The 15,484-nt window shown below is 39.3% G+C and overlaps 1 protein-coding gene across 3 annotated transcripts in view; it reads right to left on the reverse strand.

Annotated features, from left to right (window-relative positions):
- Nucleotides 1-15,484, reverse strand: part of LOC131042942 (DNA polymerase lambda) — a 328,908-nt gene that overhangs the window by 297,244 nt on the left and 16,180 nt on the right. The gene's annotated exons all lie outside the window — the stretch shown is intronic.

The following is a 15,484-nucleotide window of genomic DNA, read 5'->3' on the forward strand; positions in this document are numbered from 1 at the left end:
CATGTTCTGATTAACCCTGTTGATAGATGAATGAACCAGAAGTATGTTTCTTCTCCTAACGAATAGGGAAAAAGTCTACAAGCTACATCTCTATATTCAACTCGCCTGTTGTGAAGAAGGTCTTCGAACATTTTGATATGATCTTCTGTTGTACAATTGAAATCATTGGTGTTGAACTTAGGACATAAACTCTCCAGATTCTTCGGCATATCATGATATACTGCAAATTCTAATGGTGATGGATTGTAGATCATCCACGTGGCGCCGTTGAGTGCATAAGCAGCAGCAGGAGGAGGAGGAGGAGCATTGTGAGCCATCGTGCTTCCTGAAGGTTGGAAACTTGGTTGAGAACCTGATGAACTGACCTGGCTTACTGGTTGAGAAATCGCCCGAATACTTGCCTGAATTGCTGCTTGTACTTGTTCTTGAAGAGATGGAGCTTGTAATAAGTCAAAAGTGCCTTCTAATCTCGATTCAGGTTCTTTTGAAGTATTTTCTCTCTTAGCCCGCTTCGATCTTGAAGTGACTGAAGTTCAGTCAGATTTTTTGTGCTTGGTGTAGACCTCAATATCCTTTGGTGCTTTTCAGGTGAGAAAGAACCAATACGATCCAACGTGAAGATCTTGTTTTTGAGGATTACTGCAGGTTCCTTTGGTTATGAAGTTCCCTGGCGGCAGCTCTTTGACATTCTTCAGCTCTGTCTACTTCTTGTTCCAAAATAATTCTAACTCTAGTATACTCAACTTCACTTCTCCTCAGGTTCCACGCCAGGTCATTCAGCCCAGAAATAATATCTTCTTGAATGTTGCCTATCTCCAAATTGGGTTGTACTACCTCGTTTGATCCTCTATGTGGCAACACCATAGTGATACATGTTCATCTCAAATTTTGCTGAATTTCTTTTGAGGCAGGATTTTCTAGATAGTATTGTTCCTCTTGATGATCAAACTTTGTATAGAAAAGTAGGCTGGCCATCCTTCTAGCGCCAATTTTGTTGATGTGTCTTTTGTACACGACCAAACACAGAATAAAATACCCAGAGGCATCTTATCCTCTCTTGAATAAAGTTCCTGAATGCTGAAGATATCGCAGAAGGATCAATCGGAGAAACTCCAAGGTTCTGTTATGTAGGTTCTCTACTCGTGGATAAGCACCAGTGGTCGTTATGTTTGTTGTTTTACAAGGGGCCTTATGTACTTTCTGGGAAAGCTTGTTCTTGCAACTACTCTTCAATGAGGAACTGAATTCTCCTAATACTAACTGATGTTTCAAAAAAAGGCAAAAGATAAGGGCTTTAAGGAGGCGATACTAAACTAATCCAAGAATGACTAAATGAGGACTGGTCTTAGCAAAACTCTACCAATTTCAGTATTGCCAAAAGATTACAACTCTACTGGAATTGGTGCGATCTTCTAAGGAGATTCAATGATTTTCAAATCATCCATGGGATAGATACTATCACTAAGATACATATCAATATCTCCAATGATGATTGAACTCTTAAACAATCTTAATATCTCCAGTTGACCACACAAGGCGTGCTTACAATCAATAAGGAGCTAGTGGTTTGGACTATGACTTTTACCAAAGATCAAACACAACATTTGTCCTTCAATCTAATTCTAAAACTTAAGTACTATCTCTACTAAGAGTGATTCAAGAAGATAAACAACCATGAAGATAGCCACAAGGATTGCAATAAAACCATAACTTCAATATTTCATTGATCTCATAGCAAAATAAAACAACAATTGTTCAACTTTCTCTCTTCACTACTTATTTCTCTGCAGCTAACAATCTTAATCTTATTTCTCTTTTCTCTGACTCTAACTCTCTAACTCTTTAAAATGAAATGAGTGAGGGCTTATATAGCACTCTCAAATACAATGAACGGCCTGGATCAAAAGAAGATCAACGGCTGAGATTTTGACACCTAAACCCTAATTAGGGTTTGTTATAAAAAGGACCCCATTTAGATAAACATTATCAATCCATAGCCAATAGAAAATGGCACAAATAATGAGGAAACATAGCCCAATGGGGATAAAGTTGCCACATCATTTTATAACAACTTTTCATCTAGAATTTTGTTCCCTTTCCTATGCTCTTTTCTGGCATATTCAATGAATCTGGACGTAATCCCCTCAATCTCAACAATGGGAATCTCATGGAGGTTCTTCATTCGTTCTTCCAAGTGACGGACTTAATCAAAAGCTACGAGAAGGGTTGTCTCCCATCCAGGCTCTAGCTCTTTTGTTTTCTCAATCAAGAACATAGTAGCATACATCTGATCTCGTTATTTTCTGTGACCATGTTCTCTTCCTTGTAAAAAATAATCTTGATCTTGTCTTCCAATTCTTGGACATCTACATCTGTCTCGATCTCTATCCTTCTGTCAAGGATTGTACAAAATACATCAAACACCTTGTCTTGAATAGGGTGGATGGTACCTTCAACTCGGCTGCATCTGGTATTGATGTCTTCGAAAAGAACTTCCTTCATTTGGAGTAAAGTTGACCATTGCAGAAGGCTATGGGTTCCTCCATCCATTATCTTTTCTTGTGCTAAAATATGTCTTAGCATCCTTCTTATCACTTGCAAGACCGGGATGACAACTTCTCTAGTGTGAGTGAATGCATCCACAGTTATCAATAGACTATGAATGATTTTGAGGACTTGGATAGCCCAATGGACTGTCTTCATCATTCTTGTTACAAATTCAATGGCTACCTTGTAAGATTCATCAATCCAAGAACTCATGAGTTGGGTTAAGTTCTTCATCTTCAGCCTCATTTATTGATTCGGGAGGAAGTGCATGCAAAGGTGATACTGCTGGATCCTGTCGCCTTAATGGTTGACTAAGGTGACTAAAATAATTCCTCCAAGCACTAACCTCCCTTTCTAGCCTTTTATTCGTTTCCATTTCATCTTTGAGTTTGTCATTAAGTGCTCTCACTAAATCTGTCGCTTCTTCCATGGCCTGCTCAGAGGTAAGTGGACCAAGATCAAATGTCTCTAAATCATATTCCTCTGCCAGAATCTCATCCTCATACTTGTCTACTACTGGTGTCGCTACCTGTATCTTCTTGGATCCTGTATCATCTCTAATTACCTTTGACATCTTTGTAGCCTTCTTCTTTTCGATTTCTTCTTGGAAATTTCCTATGAGACTTTCCAAGTCGAATACTTGTTCTTCCTCTTCAACCACAACTACCCTTGTCAGCCTTTCTTTTAGCCAATCTGGAATGGAAGACTTTCTTTCCCTCACTTGTATTTCCTTAGGCAGAGGTCTATCGTCTCTGAAAGGAGATGTTGCTTCATCATCATTCTTTTCTTCTTGTCGTTCATTAGCACCAACCTGGAGAGATTGACTCGATGAATGCTGAGGCGTTTGTCCTTTACCTTGTTTATCATTCTGCACCATGGATTCCATAGACTCATCAATTTCATACACTATCTCCCTTTGATCTTCTCCTTGACTTATCTCTTTTTCATGTCTAGAAGACATACTTGGTGGACGATAAGGATTGACCTTTTGTTTCTTCTTGGAAGGTTCACTCTTCTCAGGTCCTTCCTTTCTCTTCGATCCCTTGGAATGAGAAGTATTCTCACTCACACTTGCTTCTCCTTCTTCTGTTCTTGTTTCTAGGGTGAATGTCATGGCTACATTCTGCTCCTTCAATTTTTGATGTTGTACGTCCACCCATCTGCGAGTGCAAATTAAAACAGAGTCCATCAATACTCTTAGGTCTACAACTTTTGGCTCATTCCAATCTATCTTCACTTCTTTATCCTCCTTCTCATAGGACGATTGGAGATATCTACCGCTGTCCTGGGCTTGATCGGCTACTCAATAAACTTTACATTTCCTGATAAGATCCAAGGGTAATCTAGAATGCATCTTTCTTTTCACCTCCATATCATCCTAAACATTCATCCAAAAGTCCTCTACTTGAAACTAATGTTTGTATTTCTTCCCAACTGTCTCTTCCATATGACCATGAGGGTCGAAATTCTCCCTTGAGGCAAAGGATGTGAATGAATACAAAGATAATTCCTTCTCTGCATCTTCTGTGGCTTGAGAATTAGGACACACTTCAATTGAATTTCCCAGTAAAATAGGTACAGGGATACCATTTCCATGCTTATGTCTTGATGCTTTAGCATAAGCTGTCAACTGTCTAGTCACCTCAAGTAATATTATTTTGTCCGTAGGATATCTTGGCAACATATAGGGAGGTGAAGGACACCCATGGACCCTGATGTAGGTGAATTTTGGAAATTGGATGAACCATGCACCATGCTTCTTCATGAGCTCTTGTGCATCCGGAGACAATCGATGGTGAATCCCAATGTCTTGGTGATATACATCGTGAAGGTGTCATTGACTAGTTTGTAGCAATTCTTGGGTGGATGATGTAGTTGAACATAAGAATCACATGCTCTTATCTCTCCTGTCCCTCTCCCGACAACTCCTCTATAGGGTAACCCGACATACTCAAAACTTCTGACTAAGGAATATATAACATATGAACTCATGTGGAATGACTTAGTAGGGACTAGCCTCCTCAACTGCACGTCTAGGTTGTTGCTAATGATTCTAGCCCAATTGAGCATTCTTTTTCCTTGGACGATCACCTGAATAAAGAGGAACATCCACTTGTCGAAGAAGAAGGCTTGAGAGGCACCTATAATCCGATTGAGCATGGTTATCAAGTCCCTGAATTCTTCTTGGAAATCAATTATGTGTGGCATATTAGGTATCTTGTTCAAGCAAGGCCTACTCTTGAGTAACCAATTCTTGTTGAGGAAGTTCAGACAGGTATCAAGATCATCTTCGTAGATAGACCTAGCTCCTTCCAAGCTCTTATAGATCATATCTCTCGGCTCCGGAAGATGAAAGGCTTCACTTATAGCTTCTTCTGAAAGATAGGCTAGGACAGTTCCATCCTTGGCTACGATCGTCCTTGAATGTGAATCATAGTGTCAGGCACATTCAATCATCAACTCGTGACATTTGACTGCAGGAGGGAAGCCTGCAACCTTGATGATGCCACTCTCAATTATCTTCTTGGCTACGGGTGACGGCTTGCCGATGTAGGGTGCTTCTCGAAACTTCTTCACATTGATATTTCCTAGATTGGTGTCTCCGATATTGCTCCATTTGGACACGATCCTGGTCTCCAAATCATCATTCTTTTGATCTTCTTTGATGAGAGCCTGTCGGGTAGTGGATCCACTGGCCTTGGGGGTCATCATTTGATACCTACAAAAAAGAGGTTTAAGTTAGGTTTAAGTATAATACCTCAGGATAGGAGATTTGAGACCTTTCAAAGAAATGATTAGATTTCAATTTGAAAATAGAGTGATAAACCCTTAAAATTGTGAATTTTCAAATTGATAATACTTATGAATCAAATCAGATTATTGAAGACTTAACCTCACAAAGGATTGATATAGAAAATTGAATCAAATCTTCAAGATGCTTTCAAAAATCTGATTGTACATACCTTCTCCTTGATTTCTAGCTATCAACTTGAAAAGATGGATAAAGAAAAATGAAGATTTGCTGGACGAAAGGTCTTTGATCTGAATTTCGGGTTCTCCCTTGATGATTTTAGCCTTCAATCAGCCTTTAACCAGTCTTCCTCAACCAGAAATTCGCCTAAACCTGCTGTAATTCACTCCTCTAATTCTGCTCTTCAAATTCGCATAGGAAAGAATACAAATGAAAGATTAAAGATTTCAAAATTCACCTTCCTTTATAGGGCGCTCTCATCATTTTACCAAAAGGCCGACTTCATAAATGAGTAAAAAAATAAAATAAAATCACCTCAAGGCATGGCCGCCTTAGCAATAAAGCAAAAAAAATGTTTTTGGGCGCCAAAGAGTAGATTTTTCCTTTTTAAATTAATTTCAAAGCCCAAAGGTCAATTTGGCCAATTTTAACAATTGCTTAGTCAAGGCATATTTGCATTATTTATCAAACATAAGGCTTAACGAGTGATTTAAGATAAGAAAAATGTGCCTTGAAGAAATTCGCTTGTGGATTCTTTAAAGAGACAAGGCAAACCTAGAAGATGTTTAGAGTTTTTTCAAAACTTGATGAAGGCACATTTTCTTCATAGTCACTAGAATGTTCATGGCATGAGAAAAGGCTTAAATCACCCCAAGGAGGCTTGCTTGAGTATCTCACCTAGGTACATTTACTCCATCTATCAACACCCTCACAAACTTGATTTAATTCACCTCTCCTTATCACCATCATGTCTATTTGCCACTTACTTAGCTCAAAACAAGGTATTTCCAATGCCTTAAGCAAAATAGGAGGTCAAATGAGGATTTCGCTCTGGACCCTTTGGAAGAGTCAGGAGCCAAATTCTTCCTCTAGGCTACTTTCCATCATTTTGTCGCTTCAAACCTTCTTCCTAAGGCAAATATGCATCCGAGCCTTCCACACCATGGAGTTGAAGTTTCAAACTTGGTCAAGCCAAGGAGCAGAGAGGAAATATGAATTTCGCCTTGGACCCTTTGGAAGGGTTAGGAGGAGCGAAATTCATCCTTAAGCTCGTTTTATACTTCAAACCTCCTTTCCTTGCCTTGGATATAACTTTTCAAGACTTCTCTTATCATCTCCAAGTTGACCTACCTCTTACTTAGCCCAACAAACTTCATTTTCAATGCCTAAGGCCAAAATTGAGGGTCAAATGGAGGAATTCGCTCTGGACCTTTTGGAAGGGTCAAGAGCGAAATCCCTGATTCCAGGCCTGATTCATTTTGGAATTAACTTGACATTGCCCTGGACACAACCCTTGGTGCATATCCTTCCACATCCTTGCCAATTTGCTCAACAATTCCTGAAATCGCCTCCTGAATCTTCCCTTGGCCACTGACTATGCCTAATCGACTCTGACTTGGAGGAAAACAGGACTTTGACATGAAAACCAACACTCCTGACCTACCCTGACCTGAGACTTTTATCTCTTTTGCACAATTTATCCATCTTCAATCTCCTGAAAGGTAAAACTCCTCTAAGACAACCCTAGGGTTCAAGGCAGACAACATATGACTTCCCAAATCCAGGCTACACTCAGCTTTGAAAGAAACCCTAGGATGTGCTCTTCGAGAGAAACCCTAATCTACCCAGCCCAGGCGAACACTAACTCACTCAAAACACCCAGCAAGCAAAGAAAAAAACCAGCTAAGGGAAAGCAAAACCCAAGAAAAAGAGGGGTATCCCCATCCTGATGGGGCGATGTGTGAAATGGTCACAACAAGAAGGTCATCCAATTTCCCGATGTTGGAAACGATTAGAGGCTTTGGAGGAAGCTATGCAGCAGCATCATATTTCTTCTCCTCAGCCTCCATCTTCCTCTTCTACAAGGAAAGGACATGCTCTTTCTGCACGAGCTCTTACTTCTACATCCACTTGGATTATTGATTCAGGGGCTTCTCACCACATGACACACTCACAGCAGCTTGTTACCTCACTTGCTCACAGTAATACTTTACAGATTGCAGTTGGTGACTCAGTACAACTTTCAGTTTCAGGTTCAGGTTTTGTTCCATTGACAGGGGGTTGTTTTCAGGATGTTCTTCTGGTTCCTGACATTTCGACGAACCTCCTCTCTGTTTATCAGATTTGTCATTCTGGCTCTGGTAAAACAATTGAGTTCTCACCACATGATGTGGTTATTAGAGAGCTCCATGATCCTGATTTGGTTGGGGCTACTGGCAGTGTTGATCCTGATTCTCGGTTATACCGGTTTGATGGCTTTGAGAGTCCAAATGATTCAAGTGTTTCTCTTGTAGCACATGCAGATTCAGTGAGCAGACTTTGGCATGAGCGTTTTGGCCATGTCAATTACAGATACTTACAATAGATGAGCACGCAGGCACTTGTGATTGGGCTCCCTCAGATATCCTGTACTGATGGTGTATGTCGAGGTTGTGCACTTGGCAAGCATCACCGTGATCCTTTTCCTACAGGCAAAGCCACACGTGCTAAGGCACCCTTGGATTTGATACACAGTGATCTTATGTCATTTTCGACTCCATCTTTTTCGAGGTCCAAGTATGTGCTCACATTCATTGATGACTTCTCTAGACGTACATGGGTGTGCTTTCTTAAGTACAACTCTGATGTCTTTGTGTTTGAGTCTTTAAGACATTTGTTGAGAAGCAGTATGGTCTTTCTATCAGGAGGATACACACAGATAATGGTAAGAGAATATGTGAATTAGGCTTTTACAGATTTTTGCACAGAGCATGGTTTGCAGCATCAATTATCAGTTCCTCAGACTCCTCAGTAGAATGGTGTTGCTAAGAGAAAAAATAGAACACTACGGGAGATGGCCAATTGTATGCTTCAGTCACGTTCTATGCAGCCTGCCTTTCGAGTTGAGGCAGTTAATTGTGCCACTCGTATTCAAAATTGGATGCCTCATAAGGCATTGCGCCAGATTACTCCTGAGGAGGCTTGGTCCCATGTCAAGCCTGATGTTTCTTCATTCCGAGTTTTTGATAGTGAGGCTTGGGCATTTATTCCAGATGCTCAGAGGAAATCCATGGAGAGGAAGAGCCGACCACTCATTTTTGTTGGCTACTGTGAGGATGTTAAGGCGTACAGGTTATTTGATCCTGATTCCCGATAGGTCCTGTTTAGGCAGGATGTCCAGTTTGATGAGCGCCTTCCTCAGATGGATTCTCCATCACCAGCTTCTCCCTCACTGCCTCCTCCTCCCTCTTCATCTTTTGAGGATTCCTTATTCTTTGAGGATGGTCCACCATCCCCACCACCACCACCACCCATAGCTCAGCCTTTGCCCAAGTGGGCCCGGTTTACAGTTGATGCTGCTGGTCCTATGGCAGGTGATCCTTCTGACACTTGTAGTACTCGTGCACAGACACCTTGTTCTATTCTTCTGATTCATGCCATTTCGGATGATCCTCGGAAATTTTCAAAGGCGACAGGTCACCCAGAGTGGGATAGGGGCATGGATGAAGAGTATTCTTCTTTGATGAAGAATCATACTTGGGATCTTTGTACTCTTCTGAAAGGACGAAAGTTGGTTCGATGCAAGTGGGTGTATCGTACCAAGTATGTTGCAGATGGTTCTATTAATAAGTATAAGGCTCGTCTTGTTGCGAAGGGGTTTTCTCAGGTGGAGGGTATTGATTACTCCGAGACCTTTGCTCCTGTCGCTAAGATGAACTCTATTTGCTTTGTACTTTCTCTTGCAACTTCACAGGGCTGGACAGTTTTTCAAATGGATGTGAAGAGTGCCTTCTTGCATGGAGACCATCATGAGGAGATCTATATGGAGCAGCCTCAGGGATTTGTGCAGGATTCCTCTTTGGTTTGCAGACTTCAACGTTCATTATATGGTCTCAAACAGGCTCCTCAAGCCTGGTATGAGAAGATGGACTCTTTCTTGCTCTCCACACTCTTCACAAGTTGTCATTCCGATCCCACAGTATATATTCAACGTCAGGGGGATGATATAGTTATCCTTGTGCTCTATGTTGATGATCTTATCATTACCGGTAGCTCGTCCTCCTTGATTCAAGATATTCAGAGAGCCTTGATGGAGCAGTTTGTGATGACAGATCATGGCCTTCTACACTATTTTTTGGGCCTACAGGTTATTTAGTCTTCTGATGGAATTTCCATACTTCAGTAGAAGTATGCTCTTGATATGCTTCACAGATTTGACATGCTTACTTGCAAGCCTGCACCCACACCTTTTCAGTCAGGTATTGTTTTGTCTGCCACTTGTTCTATACCTTCCGTGTATCCTACCTTATACTTCAGGATCCCCTCACATTGTTGGCTTCACTGACTCAGATTGGGCTGGTGATGCTCATGATCGGAAGTCTACTTCTGGCTTTGTTTTTTGTCTTGGTTCTAGCCCCATCACATGGTCTTGCAAGAAGCAGTCTACTATTGCATTATCATCTACAGAGGCTGAGTACCGAACAGCGGTGTTAGCTAGTCAGGAGGTTTTATGGCTTCGACAGTTGATGACTAAGTTTGGGTTCCCTCCTGATAGTCCCACTATTCTTTGGTGTGACAATCAGAGTACCATTCACATTTCCCTCAACCCAGTGGAGCACTAGAGGACTAAACACATTGATCTTCACATGCACTTCATCAGACAGTTGATTCAGGATGGCTTTCTCATATTGGAGTACATTCCTACAAAGGACCAGGTTGCTAACATCTTCACTAAACCTTTTGCATCTCCACGCTACCTTCAATTGCGCTCTATGCTTGGGGTGAAGGAAGTTGTCCTTGGGGGGTCTCGTTGAGGCCTTCCTTCCTTCATCTTTTTTTAGCATGCTTTTCCCATCTCTTTTTGGAGTAGAGTTTTTTTCCATGTGGTTTTCTCTATTTCTCCGGTTCATAGAGATTTGGTTGTGATTGGGTACCTCATCAAGCCTTGTTGTCGGGACCCAAATTTCCCTTCTTCATGTAGTTGCTTTTTGCTTTCATGCATTTAGTTTTTTAGCTACTCCCTAAGTTCACCTTAAGGGGGGGTGTTAGAGTTATCTTGTATTTGCTAATAATTATTTATTTAATTATTAGTCTATTATAATCTATGCTTAAGCTAAACTTAGGCATTTAATAATATGGTAGGAATTAAATACACTTTATCCCTTTAGGGTTTCTTTAGGGTTGCACATCTTTAGGGTTTCATATTCTCCTTTCATAAGGATTGTATTGTAATTTTCTGTTATATTCCCTCTCTGAATGAAAAACTTTTTCTTCAAAGCCATTATTCTGTCTCCAATCTTCTCTTGTGACAGGTATTTTTCGTGCAGGTGCTCTTGGGATCTCAGAAGTTGTATTTTCTCAACCTCTTCACAGACTATAGGCAATGTATTGCATAGCTTTTACATTAATGACAACATTGATAAGAGGCATTTTTTCTGTGTGGGGAAGAGTTTTCTGCAGTTACGAGAAGATCAACATGATTCTGAAAAGTGGTTGTCTTTGGGAAGTTATGTAGAATAGTAGCAAGTTCATGTTTGCCTTTTGCAGCAGCCAGTGTGTTATTTTATGTGCTTATACTGAAGTCTAAACAAAAGCACAACTAATATTACTTTGCTTCTGGATTTTAATGTGTATGATTTTTTGTTTGCATCGACATTTCGGATTACACTCTATGATCCATCATCAGGATGAGAGAGCTATACGAGAAAAATGGCTGAATTGTAGACCAAGACAAGTTACGAGGGGGGGGTTGAGGGGAGAGGGTGTCACAAGGTTCAAAGAAGGTGAAAAAGAACCAAGACAAGAAGTCAGAAAATTATAAAGAGACGAGAAAATAAACAAAGGTGAAAAAAGAAAAAGGGTGATCTAAAGATTAGGAGTAAGGAAAAATAATAAAATAATAAAAAATTAAAAAGGAAAGGAATAGTTATAGCTATACTAAATTGAAGACTTTCATGCTCAAAATGGACATGCAGCAGTGCCTGTCTTATTTAAAGGGCAGATAAGAAATTGAAACTCACATTTTCTCAAGTCATTAAGAGCTTTCTTTGAATTGTGCCTCGCATAAACCTTCACAGGCTTGATGGAGCAGTGGCTATGTTGGTAATGCTCAGCTTGACAATTCAGCAGAACAAGTACTTTGTCGCAGAACAAAGAAATCTCTTGAATAGTAGTAAAGGAATTTTCATTATTTTGATGCATTCATTATGATGAATAATTCATTTTTGCAGCCATTATCTTAATCTCAGATTGTTGATTTTAGAAAAATTAGGTTGTGAGTTATGATTTTCAACCTTGTATAGCTGCAATCATGCTCAATTTGATGTCATAGATTCAAAAGAAAATGTTGATAAGTTATTATTGTTGAAAGGGATGATCCTACAAACCAACATTGATGATTTTTAAAAAGTATTTTCAGCTGATAGAGTGTTCAAACTTCTAATATTTGCTAAAAGACTTCATAAATACTGCAGTAGTTCTGCTTACAGGGTGCTGATTTGTAAAAAATCAGATTATAAATCAAAAATGTGCCTTTCAGACCGCTCATTCATTGGGAAAGGTTGGTTTATTTTTTTAGCTGCAGATGATGTATATTTCAACTAATCAACTTGTGTATTGAGTGGAACTTCAATCACCGAATAGCTGTCATCTCTTGTTTTCTACTGGTGTTTGAGGTTTGTTGTGATTATCATGCAAGGGTTCTCAAAGTTTATACCAAAGAGATTAGCATTAACTTCCTAGACTATATTCAGATAGGTGTAATAGAAATATGGTGAAAGCAAGAAAAATTTCAAAGACCTCATTGAATTCTTGCAAAAGACTGTTTCTCTTTAAGCAAGAGCAAAAATATGTTGCAGCAAAGAATATCAAACAAAAGAGTACACAAACCTCCAACATTGGTCTGGGATACCGGAGTTACATTCATCTTTCAGAGTTGATCAGTTGGTTGAGACAACAATTGCTTGAGGGCAAGCAATTATGGGGAGGCAAGACTGTAGTGTCCCCATTTATAGGAAAACTGATTCATGCACAATTAACCTTGTTTCCAAGATCTTCCAAAGGCTAATTGATGTTCTTCAAGTGTGCAGGTTCAGTGTTGCAAGGTTTTTTGTTCTTGGCAATGAACTAAGTTGATAGTATGGAGCATTATGACACTTCCAAAAGTGTTTTCTGACATCTGGGGTGTTCCCCAAACTTCTTGGATAGCATGTCTATTTTTAATAGTCACCGAGTTGGCTCCAATTATCATCCTACTGCTTCAGTTTCTTCATGGTGTAATCTGGATTGGATTCCAATGTCATTGTAGCGCTTTCAGGAACTTGGGTGAGTTATTCAGTGATTAAGCAATATTTCACTAATGTCATCTAATATTGAGAAATATTAAAAGGATAACTTAGTGTAATAGCTCATTTGAAAGGTGATTAAGTGTTTTAAAGATGCCTAGATAAGGGGGCCTTTGCACTTGAGATATTATTGTTACATCAAAAATGTATTTGTGAGGGGAAAAATTGAGTTATTATATTTTTAAATTGTATAATTCCCTTCAAAAAAACTATATAAGGAGGTGTTGTGGCTCATTGTCCCATTTCCGGCATGGAAGGAGTTTTGCCCTTGCATATGTTGTTGATTTGATGCCATCATGTTTTCGAATTGAACCTAAAGTTCTTCCATAATCTTCAAAGGACGAAAACCCTTTCAGATTTCTAGTTTAGGATTTGAAAGATAATCCTTAGCTGGATAGGGTGCAATTTCATCAAGGAAACACCATTGGACTTCAAGCACAGCTTTCAAGTTTGAATTTCATAATAGAGGTATTTGATGTTTCCAAGCTTGCAAATTTTTGGGTATTATTGATGATCATTTTGCAAAGTTCTCCTTTTGTGTGATTTGACATGACTAGCGAGGAAGTTGGCTGGCCAAACCATTCAAACCCCACTGTATGGTTTGGTTGCAGATATAAGGGTTTGATAAACAATACTTTTTTTTTAGAGAGCCCATAATCATCACCGCAGGCATTACATTAAGGAGTGCATTTGAAGAGAAGTGAGAACTGGTCGTACCATGAAGCTTCATGTTCAGCCGTACAAGCAAGAAAGGCATGGGAAGAAGGGGGAGCGTTGAGCATTTGAGATGATTATCACTTGTGTGGGGGTCACCTAGGTCTTGATTATATTCCCCATTCCTCATTTGGGTGGAGAAGTCACCTTTGGTGGTGTTTGTCCCCCTTTCTTGGCTGTTGCACCTGTCATTCAAACAAGCCATTTAAATGTTTCAATTCCTAGAAATACTGATTTTAATATCAGACAAATATGTCCGTTTTTCTCTTCATGTTTGGTACATTTTGAAGTCTTTTATGGAGTGTTGCATGTTGAGTTCAGTTTGGTGAAGTGTATCTTGTTTTGGAGTGAGCCGCTAGGCATAAATCACCCACTTTTCCTTGTCATTTTGAGGTTGTTTGGTAGTGTTGGGTGTGTGTGAAGTTGTTAGACAACCTTGGGAGGTGTTCTTTGCTGGTTTGGAGTTGTTAGACATCATTGTACACCCAATTGCAGCCAATGAGTTTCTTCCCCAGTGGAAGATCTAAGAGATCCCAACTCTTATTTTTCATACAACTCTCATGTTCAATTGCCATGGCCTCACCCCATTGAGGTTTTCGTTTTGCCTTCTCAAACACATGTAGCCCATAAATTCCCTGAATATCAACCATCAAAGCAAAGTTCACCATGTTCTTCTTGTTCTTGCTTCTCAATGATTATCCCTCAACCATTTCATTAACACATTGCCAATGGTGCTTTGCCACCACTTTGGTGTCTTCTTACGATTTTCTTCATCCAAATGAGTGTTGTCAACATAGCTTGAGCTACATGTGCTTGTGTCGTGCATTTAGATTAATTGTTTTATCCTTCAATATTTGAAATCTCATTCGCTAGGCGCAACGATTAACAATCTAGGGCATGCATTCAAGACAAAAACATAGACACGTAATCATTTTCATTTATTAAAAAACCCCTCAATGAATATTGTAAAGTGCACATATATCATATACGTATACCTTCTCTGTATTTTTTTGTCTAGGGTTAGTTTAACTTAGGTTTGAGTTCAGTTTACATCTTAGGCAGCTTCTCCTCCAAATTTGAAAGGAGGTTTCCTCTCACACACTATTCTATTTTATGTTGTCTTGCAAAAAACAAATTAAAATTCTAACAAGCATAGTCTGAAAATGTCATCAATAGTCTAGAAATCCTTCTTGAAGCGAACTTGACACCTAGCCCTCAAATTTGTATCCTCCAAACAAATTAACAAAGTAACATACCCAATTCTGTGGCATAGAGTTTCGTAAATATATGCCCAATCATATAGTTGTCTTGTAGTTATTTGGCTTAGAGCAATCTCGTTGTCTTGTAGTTATTTGGCTTAGAGCAATCTCCAATCCAAATAACTAACCAAGTAGAAGGAAACCCAAAATGCACAACCTTGTTGAAACTTTGAAATGGGGTAAGCAAATGAATCCACGCCATTTTTGAGAAATTCACCTTGAAACCCCTTGCAATAAGCTGCTTTGCCAGAGTAAAGCTTCAAAATAACTCTCTAAACACAACCTGTAGAAAAGAAGTGACAGGGGAGAGAAGCACTCCATTTTGATTAGAATAAAAACTCAGTAATTACTATTACAATTATTTATTTGTCATCAAAGGATTTTATCTAAGTGAGAATTTATTTTCACATGTATTTTTATTTATAAAGCAACCCCATATGAACCAAGTAGAGAACACCTATGTCAAACATACATTGAAATGCTAGAAAGAAAATATTTCAATCTGGATTGTATAGACGATCAACAAATAGGGATCAACAAGAAAAAGCAAATCTACGTAAAAATTTGGTAATTAATTTACGGGGTTGAATTCTTAAGATTTGTTAGCATAGCCTAAATAATGGATTAAAAGAAACAGTCAAGATGTGTCCAAACTGTCAAGCGACATACAT

The sequence above is a fragment of the Cryptomeria japonica genome, chromosome 5 (genome assembly GCF_030272615.1).
Source record: "Cryptomeria japonica chromosome 5, Sugi_1.0, whole genome shotgun sequence".
Taxonomy (NCBI): Eukaryota; Viridiplantae; Streptophyta; class Pinopsida; order Cupressales; family Cupressaceae; genus Cryptomeria; species Cryptomeria japonica.